Genomic DNA, 25233 nt, shown 5'->3' on the forward strand with positions numbered 1-25233 from the left:
TCGAACGAACTCGGAATCGCTATTGCGGCCCCATTCCGGAAAGCTCTCTCCGAGCCCCACGAGACTGACTGCGTAGCGGTCACGGCAAATTCCGAGGCCCAAAACCATCGCCTCGGAGGCCGACGGGAGAGGTTTTGGCCGCTCGGGGCGCAAAAACGAGTGCAACAGGGGGTCACCCATCCTAGAACCACTGTATGTTTATGAAGAAATTTTTAGATGATGATTTCATTATTCTCCTGCTATATGTTAATGACATATTTATTGTTGGCCATAATGCTGGAAAAATTGAAAAGCTTAAAAGAGGGGCGCAAAAAGGAGTGCAACACGAGGACTTCCCAGGGGGTCACCCATCCTAGTACTACTCTCGCCCAAGCACGCTTAACTTCGGAGTTCTGATGGGATCCGGTGCTTTAGTGCTGGTATGATCGCACTCGTTTTGTGTGCGTCGTCCCTCGCCTTTGTACTCTCGAACGATCTCGGAATCGCCATTGTCGGATCTCTCCGATGCCCACGAGGCCGACCGCGTACCGGACACGGCAAGCGCGCGCCGAAACCATCGGGACTTTCTCGAACGAACTCGGAATCGCTATTGCGGCCCCATTCCGGAAAGCTCTCTCCGAGCCCCACGAGACTGACTGCGTAGCGGTCACGGCAAATTCCGAGGCCCAAAACCATCGCCTCGGAGGCCGACGGGAGAGGTTTTGGCCGCTCGGGGCGCAAAAACGAGTGCAACAGGGGGTCACCCATCCTAGAACCACTGTATGTTTATGAAGAAATTTTTAGATGATGATTTCATTATTCTCCTGCTATATGTAAATGACATATTTATTGTTGGCCATAATGCTGGAAAAATTGAAAAGCTTAAAAGAGGGGCGCAAAAAGGAGTGCAACACGAGGACTTCCCAGGGGGTCACCCATCCTAGTACTACTCTCGCCCAAGCACGCTTAACTTCGGAGTTCTGATGGGATCCGGTGCTTTAGTGCTGGTATGATCGCACTCGTTTTGTGTGCGTCGTCCCTTGCCTTTGTACTCTCGAACGATCTCGGAATCGCCATTGTCGGATCTCTCCGATGCCCACGAGGCCGACCGCGTACCGGACACGGCAAGCGCGCGCCGAAACCATCGGGACTTTCTCGAACGAACTCGGAATCGCTATTGCGGCCCCATTCCGGAAAGCTCTCTCCGAGCCCCACGAGACTGACTGCGTAGCGGTCACGGCAAATTCCGAGGCCCAAAACCATCGCCTCGGAGGCCGACGGGAGAGGTTTTGGCCGCTCGGGGCGCAAAAACGAGTGCAACAGGGGGTCACCCATCCTAGAACCACTGTATGTTTATGAAGAAATTTTTAGATGATGATTTCATTATTCTCCTGCTATATGTTAATGACATATTTATTGTTGGCCATAATGCTGGAAAAATTGAAAAGCTTAAAAGAGGGGCGCAAAAAGGAGTGCAACACGAGGACTTCCCAGGGGGTCACCCATCCTAGTACTACTCTCGCCCAAGCACGCTTAACTTCGGAGTTCTGATGGGATCCGGTGCTTTAGTGCTGGTATGATCGCACTCGTTTTGTGTGCGTCGTCCCTCGCCTTTGTACTCTCGAACGATCTCGGAATCGCCATTGTCGGATCTCTCCGATGCCCACGAGGCCGACCGCGTACCGGACACGGCAAGCGCGCGCCGAAACCATCGGGACTTTCTCGAACGAACTCGGAATCGCTATTGCGGCCCCATTCCGGAAAGCTCTCTCCGAGCCCCACGAGACTGACTGCGTAGCGGTCACGGCAAATTCCGAGGCCCAAAACCATCGCCTCGGAGGCCGACGGGAGAGGTTTTGGCCGCTCGGGGCGCAAAAACGAGTGCAACAGGGGGTCACCCATCCTAGAACCACTGTATGTTTATGAAGAAATTTTTAGATGATGATTTCATTATTCTCCTGCTATATGTAAATGACATATTTATTGTTGGCCATAATGCTGGAAAAATTGAAAAGCTTAAAAGAGGGGCGCAAAAAGGAGTGCAACACGAGGACTTCCCAGGGGGTCACCCATCCTAGTACTACTCTCGCCCAAGCACGCTTAACTTCGGAGTTCTGATGGGATCCGGTGCTTTAGTGCTGGTATGATCGCACTCGTTTTGTGTGCGTCGTCCCTCGCCTTTGTACTCTCGAACGATCTCGGAATCGCCATTGTCGGATCTCTCCGATGCCCACGAGGCCGACCGCGTACCGGACACGGCAAGCGCGCGCCGAAACCATCGGGACTTTCTCGAACGAACTCGGAATCGCTATTGCGGCCCCATTCCGGAAAGCTCTCTCCGAGCCCCACGAGACTGACTGCGTAGCGGTCACGGCAAATTCCGAGGCCCAAAACCATCGCCTCGGAGGCCGACGGGAGAGGTTTTGGCCGCTCGGGGCGCAAAAACGAGTGCAACAGGGGGTCACCCATCCTAGAACCACTGTATGTTTATGAAGAAATTTTTAGATGATGATTTCATTATTCTCCTGCTATATGTTAATGACATATTTATTGTTGGCCATAATGCTGGAAAAATTGAAAAGCTTAAAAGAGGGGCGCAAAAAGGAGTGCAACACGAGGACTTCCCAGGGGGTCACCCATCCTAGTACTACTCTCGCCCAAGCACGCTTAACTTCGGAGTTCTGATGGGATCCGGTGCTTTAGTGCTGGTATGATCGCACTCGTTTTGTGTGCGTCGTCCCTCGCCTTTGTACTCTCGAACGATCTCGGAATCGCCATTGTCGGATCTCTCCGATGCCCACGAGGCCGACCGCGTACCGGACACGGCAAGCGCGCGCCGAAACCATCGGGACTTTCTCGAACGAACTCGGAATCGCTATTGCGGCCCCATTCCGGAAAGCTCTCTCCGAGCCCCACGAGACTGACTGCGTAGCGGTCACGGCAAATTCCGAGGCCCAAAACCATCGCCTCGGAGGCCGACGGGAGAGGTTTTGGCCGCTCGGGGCGCAAAAACGAGTGCAACAGGGGGTCACCCATCCTAGAACCACTGTATGTTTATGAAGAAATTTTTAGATGATGATTTCATTATTCTCCTGCTATATGTAAATGACATATTTATTGTTGGCCATAATGCTGGAAAAATTGAAAAGCTTAAAAGAGGGGCGCAAAAAGGAGTGCAACACGAGGACTTCCCAGGGGGTCACCCATCCTAGTACTACTCTCGCCCAAGCACGCTTAACTTCGGAGTTCTGATGGGATCCGGTGCTTTAGTGCTGGTATGATCGCACTCGTTTTGTGTGCGTCGTCCCTCGCCTTTGTACTCTCGAACGATCTCGGAATCGCCATTGTCGGATCTCTCCGATGCCCACGAGGCCGACCGCGTACCGGACACGGCAAGCGCGCGCCGAAACCATCGGGACTTTCTCGAACGAACTCGGAATCGCTATTGCGGCCCCATTCCGGAAAGCTCTCTCCGAGCCCCACGAGACTGACTGCGTAGCGGTCACGGCAAATTCCGAGGCCCAAAACCATCGCCTCGGAGGCCGACGGGAGAGGTTTTGGCCGCTCGGGGCGCAAAAACGAGTGCAACAGGGGGTCACCCATCCTAGAACCACTGTATGTTTATGAAGAAATTTTTAGATGATGATTTCATTATTCTCCTGCTATATGTTAATGACATATTTATTGTTGGCCATAATGCTGGAAAAATTGAAAAGCTTAAAAGAGGGGCGCAAAAAGGAGTGCAACACGAGGACTTCCCAGGGGGTCACCCATCCTAGTACTACTCTCGCCCAAGCACGCTTAACTTCGGAGTTCTGATGGGATCCGGTGCTTTAGTGCTGGTATGATCGCACTCGTTTTGTGTGCGTCGTCCCTCGCCTTTGTACTCTCGAACGATCTCGGAATCGCCATTGTCGGATCTCTCCGATGCCCACGAGGCCGACCGCGTACCGGACACGGCAAGCGCGCGCCGAAACCATCGGGACTTTCTCGAACGAACTCGGAATCGCTATTGCGGCCCCATTCCGGAAAGCTCTCTCCGAGCCCCACGAGACTGACTGCGTAGCGGTCACGGCAAATTCCGAGGCCCAAAACCATCGCCTCGGAGGCCGACGGGAGAGGTTTTGGCCGCTCGGGGCGCAAAAACGAGTGCAACAGGGGGTCACCCATCCTAGAACCACTGTATGTTTATGAAGAAATTTTTAGATGATGATTTCATTATTCTCCTGCTATATGTTAATGACATATTTATTGTTGGCCATAATGCTGGAAAAATTGAAAAGCTTAAAAGAGGGGCGCAAAAAGGAGTGCAACACGAGGACTTCCCAGGGGGTCACCCATCCTAGTACTACTCTCGCCCAAGCACGCTTAACTTCGGAGTTCTGATGGGATCCGGTGCTTTAGTGCTGGTATGATCGCACTCGTTTTGTGTGCGTCGTCCCTCGCCTTTGTACTCTCGAACGATCTCGGAATCGCCATTGTCGGATCTCTCCGATGCCCACGAGGCCGACCGCGTACCGGACACGGCAAGCGCGCGCCGAAACCATCGGGACTTTCTCGAACGAACTCGGAATCGCTATTGCGGCCCCATTCCGGAAAGCTCTCTCCGAGCCCCACGAGACTGACTGCGTAGCGGTCACGGCAAATTCCGAGGCCCAAAACCATCGCCTCGGAGGCCGACGGGAGAGGTTTTGGCCGCTCGGGGCGCAAAAACGAGTGCAACAGGGGGTCACCCATCCTAGAACCACTGTATGTTTATGAAGAAATTTTTAGATGATGATTTCATTATTCTCCTGCTATATGTAAATGACATATTTATTGTTGGCCATAATGCTGGAAAAATTGAAAAGCTTAAAAGAGGGGCGCAAAAAGGAGTGCAACACGAGGACTTCCCAGGGGGTCACCCATCCTAGTACTACTCTCGCCCAAGCACGCTTAACTTCGGAGTTCTGATGGGATCCGGTGCTTTAGTGCTGGTATGATCGCACTCGTTTTGTGTGCGTCGTCCCTCGCCTTTGTACTCTCGAACGATCTCGGAATCGCCATTGTCGGATCTCTCCGATGCCCACGAGGCCGACCGCGTACCGGACACGGCAAGCGCGCGCCGAAACCATCGGGACTTTCTCGAACGAACTCGGAATCGCTATTGCGGCCCCATTCCGGAAAGCTCTCTCCGAGCCCCACGAGACTGACTGCGTAGCGGTCACGGCAAATTCCGAGGCCCAAAACCATCGCCTCGGAGGCCGACGGGAGAGGTTTTGGCCGCTCGGGGCGCAAAAACGAGTGCAACAGGGGGTCACCCATCCTAGAACCACTGTATGTTTATGAAGAAATTTTTAGATGATGATTTCATTATTCTCCTGCTATATGTTAATGACATATTTATTGTTGGCCATAATGCTGGAAAAATTGAAAAGCTTAAAAGAGGGGCGCAAAAAGGAGTGCAACACGAGGACTTCCCAGGGGGTCACCCATCCTAGTACTACTCTCGCCCAAGCACGCTTAACTTCGGAGTTCTGATGGGATCCGGTGCTTTAGTGCTGGTATGATCGCACTCGTTTTGTGTGCGTCGTCCCTCGCCTTTGTACTCTCGAACGATCTCGGAATCGCCATTGTCGGATCTCTCCGATGCCCACGAGGCCGACCGCGTACCGGACACGGCAAGCGCGCGCCGAAACCATCGGGACTTTCTCGAACGAACTCGGAATCGCTATTGCGGCCCCATTCCGGAAAGCTCTCTCCGAGCCCCACGAGACTGACTGCGTAGCGGTCACGGCAAATTCCGAGGCCCAAAACCATCGCCTCGGAGGCCGACGGGAGAGGTTTTGGCCGCTCGGGGCGCAAAAACGAGTGCAACAGGGGGTCACCCATCCTAGAACCACTGTATGTTTATGAAGAAATTTTTAGATGATGATTTCATTATTCTCCTGCTATATGTTAATGACATATTTATTGTTGGCCATAATGCTGGAAAAATTGAAAAGCTTAAAAGAGGGGCGCAAAAAGGAGTGCAACACGAGGACTTCCCAGGGGGTCACCCATCCTAGTACTACTCTCGCCCAAGCACGCTTAACTTCGGAGTTCTGATGGGATCCGGTGCTTTAGTGCTGGTATGATCGCACTCGTTTTGTGTGCGTCGTCCCTCGCCTTTGTACTCTCGAACGATCTCGGAATCGCCATTGTCGGATCTCTCCGATGCCCACGAGGCCGACCGCGTACCGGACACGGCAAGCGCGCGCCGAAACCATCGGGACTTTCTCGAACGAACTCGGAATCGCTATTGCGGCCCCATTCCGGAAAGCTCTCTCCGAGCCCCACGAGACTGACTGCGTAGCGGTCACGGCAAATTCCGAGGCCCAAAACCATCGCCTCGGAGGCCGACGGGAGAGGTTTTGGCCGCTCGGGGCGCAAAAACGAGTGCAACAGGGGGTCACCCATCCTAGAACCACTGTATGTTTATGAAGAAATTTTTAGATGATGATTTCATTATTCTCCTGCTATATGTAAATGACATATTTATTGTTGGCCATAATGCTGGAAAAATTGAAAAGCTTAAAAGAGGGGCGCAAAAAGGAGTGCAACACGAGGACTTCCCAGGGGGTCACCCATCCTAGTACTACTCTCGCCCAAGCACGCTTAACTTCGGAGTTCTGATGGGATCCGGTGCTTTAGTGCTGGTATGATCGCACTCGTTTTGTGTGCGTCGTCCCTCGCCTTTGTACTCTCGAACGATCTCGGAATCGCCATTGTCGGATCTCTCCGATGCCCACGAGGCCGACCGCGTACCGGACACGGCAAGCGCGCGCCGAAACCATCGGGACTTTCTCGAACGAACTCGGAATCGCTATTGCGGCCCCATTCCGGAAAGCTCTCTCCGAGCCCCACGAGACTGACTGCGTAGCGGTCACGGCAAATTCCGAGGCCCAAAACCATCGCCTCGGAGGCCGACGGGAGAGGTTTTGGCCGCTCGGGGCGCAAAAACGAGTGCAACAGGGGGTCACCCATCCTAGAACCACTGTATGTTTATGAAGAAATTTTTAGATGATGATTTCATTATTCTCCTGCTATATGTTAATGACATATTTATTGTTGGCCATAATGCTGGAAAAATTGAAAAGCTTAAAAGAGGGGCGCAAAAAGGAGTGCAACACGAGGACTTCCCAGGGGGTCACCCATCCTAGTACTACTCTCGCCCAAGCACGCTTAACTTCGGAGTTCTGATGGGATCCGGTGCTTTAGTGCTGGTATGATCGCACTCGTTTTGTGTGCGTCGTCCCTCGCCTTTGTACTCTCGAACGATCTCGGAATCGCCATTGTCGGATCTCTCCGATGCCCACGAGGCCGACCGCGTACCGGACACGGCAAGCGCGCGCCGAAACCATCGGGACTTTCTCGAACGAACTCGGAATCGCTATTGCGGCCCCATTCCGGAAAGCTCTCTCCGAGCCCCACGAGACTGACTGCGTAGCGGTCACGGCAAATTCCGAGGCCCAAAACCATCGCCTCGGAGGCCGACGGGAGAGGTTTTGGCCGCTCGGGGCGCAAAAACGAGTGCAACAGGGGGTCACCCATCCTAGAACCACTGTATGTTTATGAAGAAATTTTTAGATGATGATTTCATTATTCTCCTGCTATATGTAAATGACATATTTATTGTTGGCCATAATGCTGGAAAAATTGAAAAGCTTAAAAGAGGGGCGCAAAAAGGAGTGCAACACGAGGACTTCCCAGGGGGTCACCCATCCTAGTACTACTCTCGCCCAAGCACGCTTAACTTCGGAGTTCTGATGGGATCCGGTGCTTTAGTGCTGGTATGATCGCACTCGTTTTGTGTGCGTCGTCCCTCGCCTTTGTACTCTCGAACGATCTCGGAATCGCCATTGTCGGATCTCTCCGATGCCCACGAGGCCGACCGCGTACCGGACACGGCAAGCGCGCGCCGAAACCATCGGGACTTTCTCGAACGAACTCGGAATCGCTATTGCGGCCCCATTCCGGAAAGCTCTCTCCGAGCCCCACGAGACTGACTGCGTAGCGGTCACGGCAAATTCCGAGGCCCAAAACCATCGCCTCGGAGGCCGACGGGAGAGGTTTTGGCCGCTCGGGGCGCAAAAACGAGTGCAACAGGGGGTCACCCATCCTAGAACCACTGTATGTTTATGAAGAAATTTTTAGATGATGATTTCATTATTCTCCTGCTATATGTAAATGACATATTTATTGTTGGCCATAATGCTGGAAAAATTGAAAAGCTTAAAAGAGGGGCGCAAAAAGGAGTGCAACACGAGGACTTCCCAGGGGGTCACCCATCCTAGTACTACTCTCGCCCAAGCACGCTTAACTTCGGAGTTCTGATGGGATCCGGTGCTTTAGTGCTGGTATGATCGCACTCGTTTTGTGTGCGTCGTCCCTCGCCTTTGTACTCTCGAACGATCTCGGAATCGCCATTGTCGGATCTCTCCGATGCCCACGAGGCCGACCGCGTACCGGACACGGCAAGCGCGCGCCGAAACCATCGGGACTTTCTCGAACGAACTCGGAATCGCTATTGCGGCCCCATTCCGGAAAGCTCTCTCCGAGCCCCACGAGACTGACTGCGTAGCGGTCACGGCAAATTCCGAGGCCCAAAACCATCGCCTCGGAGGCCGACGGGAGAGGTTTTGGCCGCTCGGGGCGCAAAAACGAGTGCAACAGGGGGTCACCCATCCTAGAACCACTGTATGTTTATGAAGAAATTTTTAGATGATGATTTCATTATTCTCCTGCTATATGTTAATGACATATTTATTGTTGGCCATAATGCTGGAAAAATTGAAAAGCTTAAAAGAGGGGCGCAAAAAGGAGTGCAACACGAGGACTTCCCAGGGGGTCACCCATCCTAGTACTACTCTCGCCCAAGCACGCTTAACTTCGGAGTTCTGATGGGATCCGGTGCTTTAGTGCTGGTATGATCGCACTCGTTTTGTGTGCGTCGTCCCTCGCCTTTGTACTCTCGAACGATCTCGGAATCGCCATTGTCGGATCTCTCCGATGCCCACGAGGCCGACCGCGTACCGGACACGGCAAGCGCGCGCCGAAACCATCGGGACTTTCTCGAACGAACTCGGAATCGCTATTGCGGCCCCATTCCGGAAAGCTCTCTCCGAGCCCCACGAGACTGACTGCGTAGCGGTCACGGCAAATTCCGAGGCCCAAAACCATCGCCTCGGAGGCCGACGGGAGAGGTTTTGGCCGCTCGGGGCGCAAAAACGAGTGCAACAGGGGGTCACCCATCCTAGAACCACTGTATGTTTATGAAGAAATTTTTAGATGATGATTTCATTATTCTCCTGCTATATGTTAATGACATATTTATTGTTGGCCATAATGCTGGAAAAATTGAAAAGCTTAAAAGAGGGGCGCAAAAAGGAGTGCAACACGAGGACTTCCCAGGGGGTCACCCATCCTAGTACTACTCTCGCCCAAGCACGCTTAACTTCGGAGTTCTGATGGGATCCGGTGCTTTAGTGCTGGTATGATCGCACTCGTTTTGTGTGCGTCGTCCCTCGCCTTTGTACTCTCGAACGATCTCGGAATCGCCATTGTCGGATCTCTCCGATGCCCACGAGGCCGACCGCGTACCGGACACGGCAAGCGCGCGCCGAAACCATCGGGACTTTCTCGAACGAACTCGGAATCGCTATTGCGGCCCCATTCCGGAAAGCTCTCTCCGAGCCCCACGAGACTGACTGCGTAGCGGTCACGGCAAATTCCGAGGCCCAAAACCATCGCCTCGGAGGCCGACGGGAGAGGTTTTGGCCGCTCGGGGCGCAAAAACGAGTGCAACAGGGGGTCACCCATCCTAGAACCACTGTATGTTTATGAAGAAATTTTTAGATGATGATTTCATTATTCTCCTGCTATATGTTAATGACATATTTATTGTTGGCCATAATGCTGGAAAAATTGAAAAGCTTAAAAGAGGGGCGCAAAAAGGAGTGCAACACGAGGACTTCCCAGGGGGTCACCCATCCTAGTACTACTCTCGCCCAAGCACGCTTAACTTCGGAGTTCTGATGGGATCCGGTGCTTTAGTGCTGGTATGATCGCACTCGTTTTGTGTGCGTCGTCCCTCGCCTTTGTACTCTCGAACGATCTCGGAATCGCCATTGTCGGATCTCTCCGATGCCCACGAGGCCGACCGCGTACCGGACACGGCAAGCGCGCGCCGAAACCATCGGGACTTTCTCGAACGAACTCGGAATCGCTATTGCGGCCCCATTCCGGAAAGCTCTCTCCGAGCCCCACGAGACTGACTGCGTAGCGGTCACGGCAAATTCCGAGGCCCAAAACCATCGCCTCGGAGGCCGACGGGAGAGGTTTTGGCCGCTCGGGGCGCAAAAACGAGTGCAACAGGGGGTCACCCATCCTAGAACCACTGTATGTTTATGAAGAAATTTTTAGATGATGATTTCATTATTCTCCTGCTATATGTTAATGACATATTTATTGTTGGCCATAATGCTGGAAAAATTGAAAAGCTTAAAAGAGGGGCGCAAAAAGGAGTGCAACACGAGGACTTCCCAGGGGGTCACCCATCCTAGTACTACTCTCGCCCAAGCACGCTTAACTTCGGAGTTCTGATGGGATCCGGTGCTTTAGTGCTGGTATGATCGCACTCGTTTTGTGTGCGTCGTCCCTCGCCTTTGTACTCTCGAACGATCTCGGAATCGCCATTGTCGGATCTCTCCGATGCCCACGAGGCCGACCGCGTACCGGACACGGCAAGCGCGCGCCGAAACCATCGGGACTTTCTCGAACGAACTCGGAATCGCTATTGCGGCCCCATTCCGGAAAGCTCTCTCCGAGCCCCACGAGACTGACTGCGTAGCGGTCACGGCAAATTCCGAGGCCCAAAACCATCGCCTCGGAGGCCGACGGGAGAGGTTTTGGCCGCTCGGGGCGCAAAAACGAGTGCAACAGGGGGTCACCCATCCTAGAACCACTGTATGTTTATGAAGAAATTTTTAGATGATGATTTCATTATTCTCCTGCTATATGTTAATGACATATTTATTGTTGGCCATAATGCTGGAAAAATTGAAAAGCTTAAAAGAGGGGCGCAAAAAGGAGTGCAACACGAGGACTTCCCAGGGGGTCACCCATCCTAGTACTACTCTCGCCCAAGCACGCTTAACTTCGGAGTTCTGATGGGATCCGGTGCTTTAGTGCTGGTATGATCGCACTCGTTTTGTGTGCGTCGTCCCTCGCCTTTGTACTCTCGAACGATCTCGGAATCGCCATTGTCGGATCTCTCCGATGCCCACGAGGCCGACCGCGTACCGGACACGGCAAGCGCGCGCCGAAACCATCGGGACTTTCTCGAACGAACTCGGAATCGCTATTGCGGCCCCATTCCGGAAAGCTCTCTCCGAGCCCCACGAGACTGACTGCGTAGCGGTCACGGCAAATTCCGAGGCCCAAAACCATCGCCTCGGAGGCCGACGGGAGAGGTTTTGGCCGCTCGGGGCGCAAAAACGAGTGCAACAGGGGGTCACCCATCCTAGAACCACTGTATGTTTATGAAGAAATTTTTAGATGATGATTTCATTATTCTCCTGCTATATGTTAATGACATATTTATTGTTGGCCATAATGCTGGAAAAATTGAAAAGCTTAAAAGAGGGGCGCAAAAAGGAGTGCAACACGAGGACTTCCCAGGGGGTCACCCATCCTAGTACTACTCTCGCCCAAGCACGCTTAACTTCGGAGTTCTGATGGGATCCGGTGCTTTAGTGCTGGTATGATCGCACTCGTTTTGTGTGCGTCGTCCCTCGCCTTTGTACTCTCGAACGATCTCGGAATCGCCATTGTCGGATCTCTCCGATGCCCACGAGGCCGACCGCGTACCGGACACGGCAAGCGCGCGCCGAAACCATCGGGACTTTCTCGAACGAACTCGGAATCGCTATTGCGGCCCCATTCCGGAAAGCTCTCTCCGAGCCCCACGAGACTGACTGCGTAGCGGTCACGGCAAATTCCGAGGCCCAAAACCATCGCCTCGGAGGCCGACGGGAGAGGTTTTGGCCGCTCGGGGCGCAAAAACGAGTGCAACAGGGGGTCACCCATCCTAGAACCACTGTATGTTTATGAAGAAATTTTTAGATGATGATTTCATTATTCTCCTGCTATATGTTAATGACATATTTATTGTTGGCCATAATGCTGGAAAAATTGAAAAGCTTAAAAGAGGGGCGCAAAAAGGAGTGCAACACGAGGACTTCCCAGGGGGTCACCCATCCTAGTACTACTCTCGCCCAAGCACGCTTAACTTCGGAGTTCTGATGGGATCCGGTGCTTTAGTGCTGGTATGATCGCACTCGTTTTGTGTGCGTCGTCCCTCGCCTTTGTACTCTCGAACGATCTCGGAATCGCCATTGTCGGATCTCTCCGATGCCCACGAGGCCGACCGCGTACCGGACACGGCAAGCGCGCGCCGAAACCATCGGGACTTTCTCGAACGAACTCGGAATCGCTATTGCGGCCCCATTCCGGAAAGCTCTCTCCGAGCCCCACGAGACTGACTGCGTAGCGGTCACGGCAAATTCCGAGGCCCAAAACCATCGCCTCGGAGGCCGACGGGAGAGGTTTTGGCCGCTCGGGGCGCAAAAACGAGTGCAACAGGGGGTCACCCATCCTAGAACCACTGTATGTTTATGAAGAAATTTTTAGATGATGATTTCATTATTCTCCTGCTATATGTTAATGACATATTTATTGTTGGCCATAATGCTGGAAAAATTGAAAAGCTTAAAAGAGGGTTCTAAGTAAGTCTTTTGGGGCGCAAAAAGGAGTGCAACACGAGGACTTCCCAGGGGGTCACCCATCCTAGTACTACTCTCACCCAAGCACGCTTAACTTCGGAGTTCTGATGGGATCCGGTGCTTTAGTGCTGGTATGATCGCACTCATTTTGTGTGCGTCGTCCCTCGCCTTTGTACTCTCGAACGATCTCGGAATCGCCATTGTCGGATCTCTCCGATGCCCACGAGGCCGACCGCGTACCGGACACGGCAAGCGCGCGCCGAAACCATCGGGACTTTCTCGAACGAACTCGGAATCGCTATTGCGGCCCCATTCCGGAAAGCTCTCTCCGAGCCCCACGAGACTGACTGCGTAGCGGTCACGGCAAATTCCGAGGCCCAAAACCATCGCCTCGGAGGCCGACGGGAGAGGTTTTGGCCGCTCGGGGCGCAAAAACGAGTGCAACAGGGGGTCACCCATCCTAGAACCACTGTATGTTTATGAAGAAATTTTTAGATGATGATTTCATTATTCTCCTGCTATATGTTAATGACATATTTATTGTTGGCCATAATGCTGGAAAAATTGAAAAGCTTAAAAGAGGGGCGCAAAAAGGAGTGCAACACGAGGACTTCCCAGGGGGTCACCCATCCTAGTACTACTCTCGCCCAAGCACGCTTAACTTCGGAGTTCTGATGGGATCCGATGCTTTAGTGCTGGTATGATCGCACTCGTTTTGTGTGCGTCGTCCCTCGCCTTTGTACTCTCGAACGATCTCGGAATCGCCATTGTCGGATCTCTCCGATGCCCACGAGGCCGACCGCGTACCGGACACGGCAAGCGCGCGCCGAAACCATCGGGACTTTCTCGAACGAACTCGGAATCGCTATTGCGGCCCCATTCCGGAAAGCTCTCTCCGAGCCCCACGAGACTGACTGCGTAGCGGTCACGGCAAATTCCGAGGCCCAAAACCATCGCCTCGGAGGCCGACGGGAGAGGTTTTGGCCGCTCGGGGCGCAAAAACGAGTGCAACAGGGGGTCACCCATCCTAGAACCACTGTATGTTTATGAAGAAATTTTTAGATGATGATTTCATTATTCTCCTGCTATATGTTAATGACATATTTATTGTTGGCCATAATGCTGGAAAAATTGAAAAGCTTAAAAGAGGGGCGCAAAAAGGAGTGCAACACGAGGACTTCCCAGGGGGTCACCCATCCTAGTACTACTCTCGCCCAAGCACGCTTAACTTCGGAGTTCTGATGGGATCCGGTGCTTTAGTGCTGGTATGATCGCACTCGTTTTGTGTGCGTCGTCCCTCGCCTTTGTACTCTCGAACGATCTCGGAATCGCCATTGTCGGATCTCTCCGATGCCCACGAGGCCGACCGCGTACCGGACACGGCAAGCGCGCGCCGAAACCATCGGGACTTTCTCGAACGAACTCGGAATCGCTATTGCGGCCCCATTCCGGAAAGCTCTCTCCGAGCCCCACGAGACTGACTGCGTAGCGGTCACGGCAAATTCCGAGGCCCAAAACCATCGCCTCGGAGGCCGACGGGAGAGGTTTTGGCCGCTCGGGGCGCAAAAACGAGTGCAACAGGGGGTCACCCATCCTAGAACCACTGTATGTTTATGAAGAAATTTTTAGATGATGATTTCATTATTCTCCTGCTATATGTTAATGACATATTTATTGTTGGCCATAATGCTGGAAAAATTGAAAAGCTTAAAAGAGGGGCGCAAAAAGGAGTGCAACACGAGGACTTCCCAGGGGGTCACCCATCCTAGTACTACTCTCGCCCAAGCACGCTTAACTTCGGAGTTCTGATGGGATCCGGTGCTTTAGTGCTGGTATGATCGCACTCGTTTTGTGTGCGTCGTCCCTCGCCTTTGTACTCTCGAACGATCTCGGAATCGCCATTGTCGGATCTCTCCGATGCCCACGAGGCCGACCGCGTACCGGACACGGCAAGCGCGCGCCGAAACCATCGGGACTTTCTCGAACGAACTCGGAATCGCTATTGCGGCCCCATTCCGGAAAGCTCTCTCCGAGCCCCACGAGACTGACTGCGTAGCGGTCACGGCAAATTCCGAGGCCCAAAACCATCGCCTCGGAGGCCGACGGGAGAGGTTTTGGCCGCTCGGGGCGCAAAAACGAGTGCAACAGGGGGTCACCCATCCTAGAACCACTGTATGTTTATGAAGAAATTTTTAGATGATGATTTCATTATTCTCCTGCTATATGTTAATGACATATTTATTGTTGGCCATAATGCTGGAAAAATTGAAAAGCTTAAAAGAGGGGCGCAAAAAGGAGTGCAACACGAGGACTTCCCAGGGGGTCACCCATCCTAGTACTACTCTCGCCCAAGCACGCTTAACTTCGGAGTTCTGATGGGATCCGGTGCTTTAGTGCTGGTATGATCGCACTCGTTTTGTGTGCGTCGTCCCTCGCCTTTGTACTCTCGAACGATCTCGGAATCGCCATTGTCGGATCTCTCCGATGCCCACGAGGCCGACCGCGTACCGGACACGGCAAGCGCGCGCCGAAACCATCGGGACTTTCTCGAACGAACTCGGAATCGCTATTGCGGCCCCATTCCGGAAAGCTCTCTCCGAGCCCCACGAGACTGACTGCGTAGCGGTCACGGCAAATTCCGAGGCCCAAAACCATCGCCTCGGAGGCCGACGGGAGAGGTTTTGGCCGCTCGGGGCGCAAAAACGAGTGCAACAGGGGGTCACCCATCCTAGAACCACTGTATGTTTATGAAGAAATTTTTAGATGATGATTTCATTATTCTCCTGCTATATGTTAATGACATATTTATTGTTGGCCATAATGCTGGAAAAATTGAAAAGCTTAAAAGAGGGGCGCAAAAAGGAGTGCAACACGAGGACTTCCCAGGGGGTCACCCATCCTAGTACTACTCTCGCCCAAGCACGCTTAACTTCGGAGTTCTGATGGGATCCGGTGCTTTAGTGCTGGTATGATCGCACTCGTTTTGTGTGCGTCGTCCCTCGCCTTTGTACTCTCGAACGATCTCGGAATCGCCATTGTCGGATCTCTCCGATGCCCACGAGGCCGACCGCGTACCGGACACGGCAAGCGCGCGCCGAAACCATCGGGACTTTCTCGAACGAACTCGGAATCGCTATTGCGGCCCCATTCCGGAAAGCTCTCTCCGAGCCCCACGAGACTGACTGCGTAGCGGTCACGGCAAATTCCGAGGCCCAAAACCATCGCCTCGGAGGCCGACGGGAGAGGTTTTGGCCGCTCGGGGCGCAAAAACGAGTGCAACAGGGGGTCACCCATCCTAGAACCACTGTATGTTTATGAAGAAATTTTTAGATGATGATTTCATTATTCTCCTGCTATATGTTAATGACATATTTATTGTTGGCCATAATGCTGGAAAAATTGAAAAGCTTAAAAGAGGGTTCTAAGTAAGTCTTTTGGGGCGCAAAAAGGAGTGCAACACGAGGACTTCCCAGGGGGTCACCCATCCTAGTACTACTCTCACCCAAGCACGCTTAACTTCGGAGTTCTGATGGGATCCGGTGCTTTAGTGCTGGTATGATCGCACTCATTTTGTGTGCGTCGTCCCTCGCCTTTGTACTCTCGAACGATCTCGGAATCGCCATTGTCGGATCTCTCCGATGCCCACGAGGCCGACCGCGTACCGGACACGGCAAGCGCGCGCCGAAACCATCGGGACTTTCTCGAACGAACTCGGAATCGCTATTGCGGCCCCATTCCGGAAAGCTCTCTCCGAGCCCCACGAGACTGACTGCGTAGCGGTCACGGCAAATTCCGAGGCCCAAAACCATCGCCTCGGAGGCCGACGGGAGAGGTTTTGGCCGCTCGGGGCGCAAAAACGAGTGCAACAGGGGGTCACCCATCCTAGAACCACTGTATGTTTATGAAGAAATTTTTAGATGATGATTTCATTATTCTCCTGCTATATGTTAATGACATATTTATTGTTGGCCATAATGCTGGAAAAATTGAAAAGCTTAAAAGAGGGGCGCAAAAAGGAGTGCAACACGAGGACTTCCCAGGGGGTCACCCATCCTAGTACTACTCTCGCCCAAGCACGCTTAACTTCGGAGTTCTGATGGGATCCGGTGCTTTAGTGCTGGTATGATCGCACTCGTTTTGTGTGCGTCGTCCCTCGCCTTTGTACTCTCGAACGATCTCGGAATCGCCATTGTCGGATCTCTCCGATGCCCACGAGGCCGACCGCGTACCGGACACGGCAAGCGCGCGCCGAAACCATCGGGACTTTCTCGAACGAACTCGGAATCGCTATTGCGGCCCCATTCCGGAAAGCTCTCTCCGAGCCCCACGAGACTGACTGCGTAGCGGTCACGGCAAATTCCGAGGCCCAAAACCATCGCCTCGGAGGCCGACGGGAGAGGTTTTGGCCGCTCGGGGCGCAAAAACGAGTGCAACAGGGGGTCACCCATCCTAGAACCACTGTATGTTTATGAAGAAATTTTTAGATGATGATTTCATTATTCTCCTGCTATATGTTAATGACATATTTATTGTTGGCCATAATGCTGGAAAAATTGAAAAGCTTAAAAGAGGGGCGCAAAAAGGAGTGCAACACGAGGACTTCCCAGGGGGTCACCCATCCTAGTACTACTCTCGCCCAAGCACGCTTAACTTCGGAGTTCTGATGGGATCCGGTGCTTTAGTGCTGGTATGATCGCACTCGTTTTGTGTGCGTCGTCCCTCGCCTTTGTACTCTCGAACGATCTCGGAATCGCCATTGTCGGATCTCTCCGATGCCCACGAGGCCGACCGCGTACCGGACACGGCAAGCGCGCGCCGAAACCATCGGGACTTTCTCGAACGAACTCGGAATCGCTATTGCGGCCCCATTCCGGAAAGCTCTCTCCGAGCCCCACGAGACTGACTGCGTAGCGGTCACGGCAAATTCCGAGGCCCAAAACCATCGCCTCGGAGGCCGACGGGAGAGGTTTTGGCCGCTCGGGGCGCAAAAACGAGTGCAACAGGGGGTCACCCATCCTAGAACCACTGTATGTTTATGAAGAAATTTTTAGATGATGATTTCATTATTCTCCTGCTATATGTTAATGACATATTTATTGTTGGCCATAATGCTGGAAAAATTGAAAAGCTTAAAAGAGGGGCGCAAAAAGGAGTGCAACACGAGGACTTCCCAGGGGGTCACCCATCCTAGTACTACTCTCGCCCAAGCACGCTTAACTTCGGAGTTCTGATGGGATCCGGTGCTTTAGTGCTGGTATGATCGCACTCGTTTTGTGTGCGTCGTCCCTCGCCTTTGTACTCTCGAACGATCTCGGAATCGCCATTGTCGGATCTCTCCGATGCCCACGAGGCCGACCGCGTACCGGACACGGCAAGCGCGCGCCGAAACCATCGGGACTTTCTCGAACGAACTCGGAATCGCTATTGCGGCCCCATTCCGGAAAGCTCTCTCCGAGCCCCACGAGACTGACTGCGTAGCGGTCACGGCAAATTCCGAGGCCCAAAACCATCGCCTCGGAGGCCGACGGGAGAGGTTTTGGCCGCTCGGGGCGCAAAAACGAGTGCAACAGGGGGTCACCCATCCTAGAACCACTGTATGTTTATGAAGAAATTTTTAGATGATGATTTCATTATTCTCCTGCTATATGTTAATGACATATTTATTGTTGGCCATAATGCTGGAAAAATTGAAAAGCTTAAAAGAGGGGCGCAAAAAGGAGTGCAACACGAGGACTTCCCAGGGGGTCACCCATCCTAGTACTACTCTCGCCCAAGCACGCTTAACTTCGGAGTTCTGATGGGATCCGGTGCTTTAGTGCTGGTATGATCGCACTCGTTTTGTGTGCGTCGTCCCTCGCCTTTGTACTCTCGAACGATCTCGGAATCGCCATTGTCGGATCTCTCCGATGCCCACGAGGCCGACCGCGTACCGGACACGGCAAGCGCGCGCCGAAACCATCGGGACTTTCTCGAACGAACTCGGAATCGCTATTGCGGCCCCATTCCGGAAAGCTCTCTCCGAGCCCCACGAGACTGACTGCGTAGCGGTCACGGCAAATTCCGAGGCCCAAAACCATCGCCTCGGAGGCCGACGGGAGAGGTTTTGGCCGCTCGGGGCGCAAAAACGAGTGCAACAGGGGGTCACCCATCCTAGAACCACTGTATGTTTATGAAGAAATTTTTAGATGATGATTTCATTATTCTCCTGCTATATGTTAATGACATATTTATTGTTGGCCATAATGCTGGAAAAATTGAAAAGCTTAAAAGAGGGTTCTAAGTAAGTCTTTTGGGGCGCAAAAAGGAGTGCAACACGAGGACTTCCCAGGGGGTCACCCATCCTAGTACTACTCTCACCCAAGCACGCTTAACTTCGGAGTTCTGATGGGATCCGGTGCTTTAGTGCTGGTATGATCGCACTCATTTTGTGTGCGTCGTCCCTCGCCTTTGTACTCTCGAACGATCTCGGAATCGCCATTGTCGGATCTCTCCGATGCCCACGAGGCCGACCGCGTACCGGACACGGCAAGCGCGCGCCGAAACCATCGGGACTTTCTCGAACGAACTCGGAATCGCTATTGCGGCCCCATTCCGGAAAGCTCTCTCCGAGCCCCACGAGACTGACTGCGTAGCGGTCACGGCAAATTCCGAGGCCCAAAACCATCGCCTCGGAGGCCGACGGGAGAGGTTTTGGCCGCTCGGGGCGCAAAAACGAGTGCAACAGGGGGTCACCCATCCTAGAACCACTGTATGTTTATGAAGAAATTTTTAGATGATGATTTCATTATTCTCCTGCTATATGTTAATGACATATTTATTGTTGGCCATAATGCTGGAAAAATTGAAAAGCTTAAAAGAGGGGCGCAAAAAGGAGTGCAACACGAGGACTTCCCAGGGGGTCACCCATCCTAGTACTACTCTCGCCCAAGCACGCTTAACTTCGGAGTTCTGATGGGATCCGGTGCTTTAGTGCTGGTATGATCGCACTCGTTTTGTGTGCGTCGTCCCTCGCCTTTGTACTCTCGAACGATCTCGGAATCGCCATTGTCGGATCTCTCCGATGCCCACGAGGCCGACCGCGTACCGGACACGGCAAGCGCGCGCCGAAACCATCGGGACTTTCTCGAACGAACTCGGAATCGCTATTGCGGCCCCATTCCGGAAAGCTCTCTCCGAGCCCCACGAGACTGACTGCGTAGCGGTCACGGCAAATTCCGAGGCCCAAAACCATCGCCTCGGAGGCCGACGGGAGAGGTTTTGGCCGCTCGGGGCGCAAAAACGAGTGCAACAGGGGGTCACCCATCCTAGAACCACTGTATGTTTATGAAGAAATTTTTAGATGATGATTTCATTATTCTCCTGCTATATGTTAATGACATATTTATTGTTGGCCATAATGCTGGAAAAATTGAAAAGCTTAAAAGAGGGGCGCAAAAAGGAGTGCAACACGAGGACTTCCCAGGGGGTCACCCATCCTAGTACTACTCTCGCCCAAGCACGCTTAACTTCGGAGTTCTGATGGGATCCGGTGCTTTAGTGCTGGTATGATCGCACTCGTTTTGTGTGCGTCGTCCCTCGCCTTTGTACTCTCGAACGATCTCGGAATCGCCATTGTCGGATCTCTCCGATGCCCACGAGGCCGACCGCGTACCGGACACGGCAAGCGCGCGCCGAAACCATCGGGACTTTCTCGAACGAACTCGGAATCGCTATTGCGGCCCCATTCCGGAAAGCTCTCTCCGAGCCCCACGAGACTGACTGCGTAGCGGTCACGGCAAATTCCGAGGCCCAAAACCATCGCCTCGGAGGCCGACGGGAGAGGTTTTGGCCGCTCGGGGCGCAAAAACGAGTGCAACAGGGGGTCACCCATCCTAGAACCACTGTATGTTTATGAAGAAATTTTTAGATGATGATTTCATTATTCTCCTGCTATATGTTAATGACATATTTATTGTTGGCCATAATGCTGGAAAAATTGAAAAGCTTAAAAGAGGGGCGCAAAAAGGAGTGCAACACGAGGACTTCCCAGGGGGTCACCCATCCTAGTACTACTCTCGCCCAAGCACGCTTAACTTCGGAGTTCTGATGGGATCCGGTGCTTTAGTGCTGGTATGATCGCACTCGTTTTGTGTGCGTCGTCCCTCGCCTTTGTACTCTCGAACGATCTCGGAATCGCCATTGTCGGATCTCTCCGATGCCCACGAGGCCGACCGCGTACCGGACACGGCAAGCGCGCGCCGAAACCATCGGGACTTTCTCGAACGAACTCGGAATCGCTATTGCGGCCCCATTCCGGAAAGCTCTCTCCGAGCCCCACGAGACTGACTGCGTAGCGGTCACGGCAAATTCCGAGGCCCAAAACCATCGCCTCGGAGGCCGACGGGAGAGGTTTTGGCCGCTCGGGGCGCAAAAACGAGTGCAACAGGGGGTCACCCATCCTAGAACCACTGTATGTTTATGAAGAAATTTTTAGATGATGATTTCATTATTCTCCTGCTATATGTTAATGACATATTTATTGTTGGCCATAATGCTGGAAAAATTGAAAAGCTTAAAAGAGGGTTCTAAGTAAGTCTTTTGGGGCGCAAAAAGGAGTGCAACACGAGGACTTCCCAGGGGGTCACCCATCCTAGTACTACTCTCACCCAAGCACGCTTAACTTCGGAGTTCTGATGGGATCCGGTGCTTTAGTGCTGGTATGATCGCACTCATTTTGTGTGCGTCGTCCCTCGCCTTTGTACTCTCGAACGATCTCGGAATCGCCATTGTCGGATCTCTCCGATGCCCACGAGGCCGACCGCGTACCGGACACGGCAAGCGCGCGCCGAAACCATCGGGACTTTCTCGAACGAACTCGGAATCGCTATTGCGGCCCCATTCCGGAAAGCTCTCTCCGAGCCCCACGAGACTGACTGCGTAGCGGTCACGGCAAATTCCGAGGCCCAAAACCATCGCCTCGGAGGCCGACGGGAGAGGTTTTGGCCGCTCGGGGCGCAAAAACGAGTGCAACAGGGGGTCACCCATCCTAGAACCACTGTATGTTTATGAAGAAATTTTTAGATGATGATTTCATTATTCTCCTGCTATATGTTAATGACATATTTATTGTTGGCCATAATGCTGGAAAAATTGAAAAGCTTAAAAGAGGGGCGCAAAAAGGAGTGCAACACGAGGACTTCCCAGGGGGTCACCCATCCTAGTACTACTCTCGCCCAAGCACGCTTAACTTCGGAGTTCTGATGGGATCCGGTGCTTTAGTGCTGGTATGATCGCACTCGTTTTGTGTGCGTCGTCCCTCGCCTTTGTACTCTCGAATGATCTCGGAATCGCCATTGTCGGATCTCTCCGATGCCCACGAGGCCGACCGCGTACCGGACACGGCAAGCGCGCGCCGAAACCATCGGGACTTTCTCGAACGAACTCGGAATCGCTATTGCGGCCCCATTCCGGAAAGCTCTCTCCGAGCCCCACGAGACTGACTGCGTAGCGGTCACGGCAAATTCCGAGGCCCAAAACCATCGCCTCGGAGGCCGACGGGAGAGGTTTTGGCCGCTCGGGGCGCAAAAACGAGTGCAACAGGGGGTCACCCATCCTAGAACCACTGTATGTTTATGAAGAAATTTTTAGATGATGATTTCATTATTCTCCTGCTATATGTTAATGACATATTTATTGTTGGCCATAATGCTGGAAAAATTGAAAAGCTTAAAAGAGGGGCGCAAAAAGGAGTGCAACACGAGGACTTCCCAGGGGGTCACCCATCCTAGTACTACTCTCGCCCAAGCACGCTTAACTTCGGAGTTCTGATGGGATCCGGTGCTTTAGTGCTGGTATGATCGCACTCGTTTTGTGTGCGTCGTCCCTCGCCTTTGTACTCTCGAACGATCTCGGAATCGCCATTGTCGGATCTCTCCGATGCCCACGAGGCCGACCGCGTACCGGACACGGCAAGCGCGCGCCGAAACCATCGGGACTTTCTCGAACGAACTCGGAATCGCTATTGCGGCCCCATTCCGGAAAGCTCTCTCCGAGCCCCACGAGACTGACTGCGTAGCGGTCACGGCAAATTCCGAGGCCCAAAACCATCGCCTCGGAGGCCGACGGGAGAGGTTTTGGCCGCTCGGGGCGCAAAAACGAGTGCAACAGGGGGTCACCCATCCTAGAACCACTGTATGTTTATGAAGAAATTTTTAGATGATGATTTCATTATTCTCCTGCTATATGTTAATGACATATTTATTGTTGGCCATAATGCTGGAAAAATTGAAAAGCTTAAAAGAGGGGCGCAAAAAGGAGTGCAACACGAGGACTTCCCAGGGGGTCACCCATCCTAGTACTACTCTCGCCCAAGCACGCTTAACTTCGGAGTTCTGATGGGATCCGGTGCTTTAGTGCTGGTATGATCGCACTCGTTTTGTGTGCGTCGTCCCTCGCCTTTGTACTCTCGAACGATCTCGGAATCGCCATTGTCGGATCTCTCCGATGCCCACGAGGCCGACCGCGTACCGGACACGGCAAGCGCGCGCCGAAACCATCGGGACTTTCTCGAACGAACTCGGAATCGCTATTGCGGCCCCATTCCGGAAAGCTCTCTCCGAGCCCCACGAGACTGACTGCGTAGCGGTCACGGCAAATTCCGAGGCCCAAAACCATCGCCTCGGAGGCCGACGGGAGAGGTTTTGGCCGCTCGGGGCGCAAAAACGAGTGCAACAGGGGGTCACCCATCCTAGAACCACTGTATGTTTATGAAGAAATTTTTAGATGATGATTTCATTATTCTCCTGCTATATGTTAATGACATATTTATTGTTGGCCATAATGCTGGAAAAATTGAAAAGCTTAAAAGAGGGGCGCAAAAAGGAGTGCAACACGAGGACTTCCCAGGGGGTCACCCATCCTAGTACTACTCTCGCCCAAGCACGCTTAACTTCGGAGTTCTGATGGGATCCGGTGCTTTAGTGCTGGTATGATCGCACTCGTTTTGTGTGCGTCGTCCCTCGCCTTTGTACTCTCGAACGATCTCGGAATCGCCATTGTCGGATCTCTCCGATGCCCACGAGGCCGACCGCGTACCGGACACGGCAAGCGCGCGCCGAAACCATCGGGACTTTCTCGAACGAACTCGGAATCGCTATTGCGGCCCCATTCCGGAAAGCTCTCTCCGAGCCCCACGAGACTGACTGCGTAGCGGTCACGGCAAATTCCGAGGCCCAAAACCATCGCCTCGGAGGCCGACGGGAGAGGTTTTGGCCGCTCGGGGCGCAAAAACGAGTGCAACAGGGGGTCACCCATCCTAGAACCACTGTATGTTTATGAAGAAATTTTTAGATGATGATTTCATTATTCTCCTGCTATATGTTAATGACATATTTATTGTTGGCCATAATGCTGGAAAAATTGAAAAGCTTAAAAGAGGGGCGCAAAAAGGAGTGCAACACGAGGACTTCCCAGGGGGTCACCCATCCTAGTACTACTCTCGCCCAAGCACGCTTAACTTCGGAGTTCTGATGGGATCCGGTGCTTTAGTGCTGGTATGATCGCACTCGTTTTGTGTGCGTCGTCCCTCGCCTTTGTACTCTCGAACGATCTCGGAATCGCCATTGTCGGATCTCTCCGATGCCCACGAGGCCGACCGCGTACCGGACACGGCAAGCGCGCGCCGAAACCATCGGGACTTTCTCGAACGAACTCGGAATCGCTATTGCGGCCCCATTCCGGAAAGCTCTCTCCGAGCCCCACGAGACTGACTGCGTAGCGGTCACGGCAAATTCCGAGGCCCAAAACCATCGCCTCGGAGGCCGACGGGAGAGGTTTTGGCCGCTCGGGGCGCAAAAACGAGTGCAACAGGGGGTCACCCATCCTAGAACCACTGTATGTTTATGAAGAAATTTTTAGATGATGATTTCATTATTCTCCTGCTATATGTTAATGACATATTTATTGTTGGCCATAATGCTGGAAAAATTGAAAAGCTTAAAAGAGGGGCGCAAAAAGGAGTGCAACACGAGGACTTCCCAGGGGGTCACCCATCCTAGTACTACTCTCGCCCAAGCACGCTTAACTTCGGAGTTCTGATGGGATCCGGTGCTTTAGTGCTGGTATGATCGCACTCGTTTTGTGTGCGTCGTCCCTCGCCTTTGTACTCTCGAACGATCTCGGAATCGCCATTGTCGGATCTCTCCGATGCCCACGAGGCCGACCGCGTACCGGACACGGCAAGCGCGCGCCGAAACCATCGGGACTTTCTCGAACGAACTCGGAATCGCTATTGCGGCCCCATTCCGGAAAGCTCTCTCCGAGCCCCACGAGACTGACTGCGTAGCGGTCACGGCAAATTCCGAGGCCCAAAACCATCGCCTCGGAGGCCGACGGGAGAGGTTTTGGCCGCTCGGGGCGCAAAAACGAGTGCAACAGGGGGTCACCCATCCTAGAACCACTGTATGTTTATGAA

General features: G+C 53.0%; 44 non-coding genes across 44 annotated transcripts; all 44 read right to left on the minus strand.

The window, feature by feature from the left end:
• Positions 1-314: 314 nt before the first annotated feature.
• On the minus strand, positions 315-433 carry LOC135621435 (5S ribosomal RNA). Its single transcript, XR_010490596.1, has one exon. It is a non-coding gene; the product is annotated as a 5S ribosomal RNA (ribosomal RNA).
• A 448-nt stretch (positions 434-881) lies between these two features.
• LOC135621436 (5S ribosomal RNA) lies at positions 882-1000 on the minus strand. Its single transcript, XR_010490597.1, has one exon. It is a non-coding gene; the product is annotated as a 5S ribosomal RNA (ribosomal RNA).
• Positions 1001-1448: 448 nt separating this feature from the next.
• LOC135621437 (5S ribosomal RNA) lies at positions 1449-1567 on the minus strand. The gene has a single exon (XR_010490598.1). It is a non-coding gene; the product is annotated as a 5S ribosomal RNA (ribosomal RNA).
• Positions 1568-2015: 448 nt separating this feature from the next.
• LOC135621438 (5S ribosomal RNA) lies at positions 2016-2134 on the minus strand. Its single transcript, XR_010490599.1, has one exon. It is a non-coding gene; the product is annotated as a 5S ribosomal RNA (ribosomal RNA).
• Positions 2135-2582: 448 nt separating this feature from the next.
• Positions 2583-2701, minus strand: LOC135621439 (5S ribosomal RNA). Its single transcript, XR_010490600.1, has one exon. It is a non-coding gene; the product is annotated as a 5S ribosomal RNA (ribosomal RNA).
• Positions 2702-3149: 448 nt separating this feature from the next.
• Positions 3150-3268, minus strand: LOC135621440 (5S ribosomal RNA). Its single transcript, XR_010490601.1, has one exon. It is a non-coding gene; the product is annotated as a 5S ribosomal RNA (ribosomal RNA).
• Positions 3269-3716: 448 nt separating this feature from the next.
• Positions 3717-3835, minus strand: LOC135621441 (5S ribosomal RNA). Its single transcript, XR_010490602.1, has one exon. It is a non-coding gene; the product is annotated as a 5S ribosomal RNA (ribosomal RNA).
• Positions 3836-4283: 448 nt separating this feature from the next.
• LOC135621442 (5S ribosomal RNA) lies at positions 4284-4402 on the minus strand. The gene has a single exon (XR_010490603.1). It is a non-coding gene; the product is annotated as a 5S ribosomal RNA (ribosomal RNA).
• A 448-nt stretch (positions 4403-4850) lies between these two features.
• Positions 4851-4969, minus strand: LOC135621444 (5S ribosomal RNA). Its single transcript, XR_010490605.1, has one exon. It is a non-coding gene; the product is annotated as a 5S ribosomal RNA (ribosomal RNA).
• Positions 4970-5417: 448 nt separating this feature from the next.
• Positions 5418-5536, minus strand: LOC135621445 (5S ribosomal RNA). The gene has a single exon (XR_010490606.1). It is a non-coding gene; the product is annotated as a 5S ribosomal RNA (ribosomal RNA).
• Positions 5537-5984: 448 nt separating this feature from the next.
• LOC135621446 (5S ribosomal RNA) lies at positions 5985-6103 on the minus strand. The gene has a single exon (XR_010490607.1). It is a non-coding gene; the product is annotated as a 5S ribosomal RNA (ribosomal RNA).
• A 448-nt stretch (positions 6104-6551) lies between these two features.
• On the minus strand, positions 6552-6670 carry LOC135621447 (5S ribosomal RNA). The gene has a single exon (XR_010490608.1). It is a non-coding gene; the product is annotated as a 5S ribosomal RNA (ribosomal RNA).
• A 448-nt stretch (positions 6671-7118) lies between these two features.
• On the minus strand, positions 7119-7237 carry LOC135621448 (5S ribosomal RNA). Its single transcript, XR_010490609.1, has one exon. It is a non-coding gene; the product is annotated as a 5S ribosomal RNA (ribosomal RNA).
• A 448-nt stretch (positions 7238-7685) lies between these two features.
• On the minus strand, positions 7686-7804 carry LOC135621449 (5S ribosomal RNA). Its single transcript, XR_010490610.1, has one exon. It is a non-coding gene; the product is annotated as a 5S ribosomal RNA (ribosomal RNA).
• A 448-nt stretch (positions 7805-8252) lies between these two features.
• Positions 8253-8371, minus strand: LOC135621450 (5S ribosomal RNA). Its single transcript, XR_010490611.1, has one exon. It is a non-coding gene; the product is annotated as a 5S ribosomal RNA (ribosomal RNA).
• A 448-nt stretch (positions 8372-8819) lies between these two features.
• On the minus strand, positions 8820-8938 carry LOC135621451 (5S ribosomal RNA). The gene has a single exon (XR_010490612.1). It is a non-coding gene; the product is annotated as a 5S ribosomal RNA (ribosomal RNA).
• A 448-nt stretch (positions 8939-9386) lies between these two features.
• Positions 9387-9505, minus strand: LOC135621452 (5S ribosomal RNA). Its single transcript, XR_010490613.1, has one exon. It is a non-coding gene; the product is annotated as a 5S ribosomal RNA (ribosomal RNA).
• A 448-nt stretch (positions 9506-9953) lies between these two features.
• On the minus strand, positions 9954-10072 carry LOC135621453 (5S ribosomal RNA). The gene has a single exon (XR_010490614.1). It is a non-coding gene; the product is annotated as a 5S ribosomal RNA (ribosomal RNA).
• Positions 10073-10520: 448 nt separating this feature from the next.
• On the minus strand, positions 10521-10639 carry LOC135621455 (5S ribosomal RNA). Its single transcript, XR_010490616.1, has one exon. It is a non-coding gene; the product is annotated as a 5S ribosomal RNA (ribosomal RNA).
• Positions 10640-11087: 448 nt separating this feature from the next.
• Positions 11088-11206, minus strand: LOC135621456 (5S ribosomal RNA). Its single transcript, XR_010490617.1, has one exon. It is a non-coding gene; the product is annotated as a 5S ribosomal RNA (ribosomal RNA).
• Positions 11207-11654: 448 nt separating this feature from the next.
• LOC135621457 (5S ribosomal RNA) lies at positions 11655-11773 on the minus strand. The gene has a single exon (XR_010490618.1). It is a non-coding gene; the product is annotated as a 5S ribosomal RNA (ribosomal RNA).
• Positions 11774-12221: 448 nt separating this feature from the next.
• On the minus strand, positions 12222-12340 carry LOC135621458 (5S ribosomal RNA). Its single transcript, XR_010490619.1, has one exon. It is a non-coding gene; the product is annotated as a 5S ribosomal RNA (ribosomal RNA).
• Positions 12341-12808: 468 nt separating this feature from the next.
• Positions 12809-12927, minus strand: LOC135621712 (5S ribosomal RNA). The gene has a single exon (XR_010490874.1). It is a non-coding gene; the product is annotated as a 5S ribosomal RNA (ribosomal RNA).
• Positions 12928-13375: 448 nt separating this feature from the next.
• On the minus strand, positions 13376-13494 carry LOC135621722 (5S ribosomal RNA). The gene has a single exon (XR_010490884.1). It is a non-coding gene; the product is annotated as a 5S ribosomal RNA (ribosomal RNA).
• A 448-nt stretch (positions 13495-13942) lies between these two features.
• LOC135621459 (5S ribosomal RNA) lies at positions 13943-14061 on the minus strand. Its single transcript, XR_010490620.1, has one exon. It is a non-coding gene; the product is annotated as a 5S ribosomal RNA (ribosomal RNA).
• A 448-nt stretch (positions 14062-14509) lies between these two features.
• On the minus strand, positions 14510-14628 carry LOC135621460 (5S ribosomal RNA). The gene has a single exon (XR_010490621.1). It is a non-coding gene; the product is annotated as a 5S ribosomal RNA (ribosomal RNA).
• Positions 14629-15076: 448 nt separating this feature from the next.
• LOC135621461 (5S ribosomal RNA) lies at positions 15077-15195 on the minus strand. Its single transcript, XR_010490622.1, has one exon. It is a non-coding gene; the product is annotated as a 5S ribosomal RNA (ribosomal RNA).
• Positions 15196-15643: 448 nt separating this feature from the next.
• Positions 15644-15762, minus strand: LOC135621462 (5S ribosomal RNA). The gene has a single exon (XR_010490623.1). It is a non-coding gene; the product is annotated as a 5S ribosomal RNA (ribosomal RNA).
• A 468-nt stretch (positions 15763-16230) lies between these two features.
• Positions 16231-16349, minus strand: LOC135621714 (5S ribosomal RNA). The gene has a single exon (XR_010490876.1). It is a non-coding gene; the product is annotated as a 5S ribosomal RNA (ribosomal RNA).
• A 448-nt stretch (positions 16350-16797) lies between these two features.
• On the minus strand, positions 16798-16916 carry LOC135621463 (5S ribosomal RNA). The gene has a single exon (XR_010490624.1). It is a non-coding gene; the product is annotated as a 5S ribosomal RNA (ribosomal RNA).
• Positions 16917-17364: 448 nt separating this feature from the next.
• LOC135621464 (5S ribosomal RNA) lies at positions 17365-17483 on the minus strand. The gene has a single exon (XR_010490625.1). It is a non-coding gene; the product is annotated as a 5S ribosomal RNA (ribosomal RNA).
• Positions 17484-17931: 448 nt separating this feature from the next.
• LOC135621466 (5S ribosomal RNA) lies at positions 17932-18050 on the minus strand. The gene has a single exon (XR_010490627.1). It is a non-coding gene; the product is annotated as a 5S ribosomal RNA (ribosomal RNA).
• A 448-nt stretch (positions 18051-18498) lies between these two features.
• Positions 18499-18617, minus strand: LOC135621467 (5S ribosomal RNA). The gene has a single exon (XR_010490628.1). It is a non-coding gene; the product is annotated as a 5S ribosomal RNA (ribosomal RNA).
• A 468-nt stretch (positions 18618-19085) lies between these two features.
• On the minus strand, positions 19086-19204 carry LOC135621715 (5S ribosomal RNA). Its single transcript, XR_010490877.1, has one exon. It is a non-coding gene; the product is annotated as a 5S ribosomal RNA (ribosomal RNA).
• Positions 19205-19652: 448 nt separating this feature from the next.
• On the minus strand, positions 19653-19771 carry LOC135621468 (5S ribosomal RNA). Its single transcript, XR_010490629.1, has one exon. It is a non-coding gene; the product is annotated as a 5S ribosomal RNA (ribosomal RNA).
• A 448-nt stretch (positions 19772-20219) lies between these two features.
• Positions 20220-20338, minus strand: LOC135621469 (5S ribosomal RNA). Its single transcript, XR_010490631.1, has one exon. It is a non-coding gene; the product is annotated as a 5S ribosomal RNA (ribosomal RNA).
• A 448-nt stretch (positions 20339-20786) lies between these two features.
• Positions 20787-20905, minus strand: LOC135621470 (5S ribosomal RNA). The gene has a single exon (XR_010490632.1). It is a non-coding gene; the product is annotated as a 5S ribosomal RNA (ribosomal RNA).
• A 468-nt stretch (positions 20906-21373) lies between these two features.
• On the minus strand, positions 21374-21492 carry LOC135621716 (5S ribosomal RNA). Its single transcript, XR_010490878.1, has one exon. It is a non-coding gene; the product is annotated as a 5S ribosomal RNA (ribosomal RNA).
• A 448-nt stretch (positions 21493-21940) lies between these two features.
• Positions 21941-22059, minus strand: LOC135621471 (5S ribosomal RNA). Its single transcript, XR_010490633.1, has one exon. It is a non-coding gene; the product is annotated as a 5S ribosomal RNA (ribosomal RNA).
• Positions 22060-22507: 448 nt separating this feature from the next.
• On the minus strand, positions 22508-22626 carry LOC135621472 (5S ribosomal RNA). The gene has a single exon (XR_010490634.1). It is a non-coding gene; the product is annotated as a 5S ribosomal RNA (ribosomal RNA).
• A 448-nt stretch (positions 22627-23074) lies between these two features.
• LOC135621473 (5S ribosomal RNA) lies at positions 23075-23193 on the minus strand. The gene has a single exon (XR_010490635.1). It is a non-coding gene; the product is annotated as a 5S ribosomal RNA (ribosomal RNA).
• Positions 23194-23641: 448 nt separating this feature from the next.
• LOC135621475 (5S ribosomal RNA) lies at positions 23642-23760 on the minus strand. Its single transcript, XR_010490637.1, has one exon. It is a non-coding gene; the product is annotated as a 5S ribosomal RNA (ribosomal RNA).
• A 448-nt stretch (positions 23761-24208) lies between these two features.
• LOC135621476 (5S ribosomal RNA) lies at positions 24209-24327 on the minus strand. The gene has a single exon (XR_010490638.1). It is a non-coding gene; the product is annotated as a 5S ribosomal RNA (ribosomal RNA).
• Positions 24328-24775: 448 nt separating this feature from the next.
• LOC135621478 (5S ribosomal RNA) lies at positions 24776-24894 on the minus strand. The gene has a single exon (XR_010490640.1). It is a non-coding gene; the product is annotated as a 5S ribosomal RNA (ribosomal RNA).
• Positions 24895-25233: the final 339 nt, after the last annotated feature.

Source organism: Musa acuminata, chromosome BXJ2-8 (genome assembly GCF_036884655.1).
Source record: "Musa acuminata AAA Group cultivar baxijiao chromosome BXJ2-8, Cavendish_Baxijiao_AAA, whole genome shotgun sequence".
In the NCBI taxonomy this organism is placed as follows: Eukaryota; Viridiplantae; Streptophyta; class Magnoliopsida; order Zingiberales; family Musaceae; genus Musa; species Musa acuminata.